The sequence below is a fragment of the Geospiza fortis genome, unplaced genomic scaffold, assembly GCF_000277835.1.
Source record: "Geospiza fortis unplaced genomic scaffold, GeoFor_1.0 scaffold14, whole genome shotgun sequence".
Classification (NCBI taxonomy): domain Eukaryota; kingdom Metazoa; phylum Chordata; class Aves; order Passeriformes; family Thraupidae; genus Geospiza; species Geospiza fortis.
Genome location: NW_005054512.1, coordinates 655,544 through 656,205, shown reverse-complemented (window position 1 = coordinate 656,205; position 662 = coordinate 655,544). Strand labels below are relative to the sequence as shown.

The following is a 662-nucleotide window of genomic DNA, read 5'->3' as shown; positions in this document are numbered from 1 at the left end:
CCTGGCTGCTGCCCTGCTGTCCCAACCCAAGGAAAAGGTGTTTGGGCAGCCCCAAACCCCCTGGTTTGCAATGCCCTGTCTGCCCACAGCTCATGGATTTGGGGTTTTTCCAACCTGCCAGGTCTTTGCTAATGGTTTCGAAGCTTCTGCTGCCACCAGGCAAATTGCTTTTCTCCCTTTCTGTGAAATGCGAGGCACAGAAAGCAGCACGGGGGTGTCAGAGGCCGGTGCCAGCCCACGCCTCCTCACAAGGCCACGGCAGCCCCGGGGTCCTCGGGGTCCCCACCATCAGCACCCGAGGCCAAATTCCTCTGTGCCGAGCCAAAGGCATTCCCCTCCTCGAGAGGGCGGCTGGCTTGAGGGAACGAGGCTGGAGCTGCGGCTGGGATGGGTCTGCTCGGGGTTTAGCCCTTTGCAGAGCCATCTCCAGCCATTTTCGGGTTGTCTGGGGGACACCGAGAGTCCCTTGGGGACAGCAGGGACAGCGCAGGCTCCGCTCTGCCTTTGCCTCGCTGCCCCAGGCTGTCCCTGCCCTCCTGTCCCACCATGGGGGAGCGCTGCTGGCCACTCTCACATCCTCCCGAGGATGGGGACAGGCTTCCCTCTCTCTCTTTCCCGGGCAGGAGCAGAGTTTCTGCTGTTTCTGTGGCTTGCTGGGGAAA

The 662-nt window shown here is 62.1% G+C and overlaps 1 protein-coding gene across 1 annotated transcript in view; it reads left to right on the top strand.

The window, feature by feature from the left end:
• The window catches only part of ITPR3 (inositol 1,4,5-trisphosphate receptor type 3), a 39,718-nt gene that overhangs the window by 3,986 nt on the left and 35,070 nt on the right, over nt 1-662 (top strand). The gene's annotated exons all lie outside the window — the stretch shown is intronic.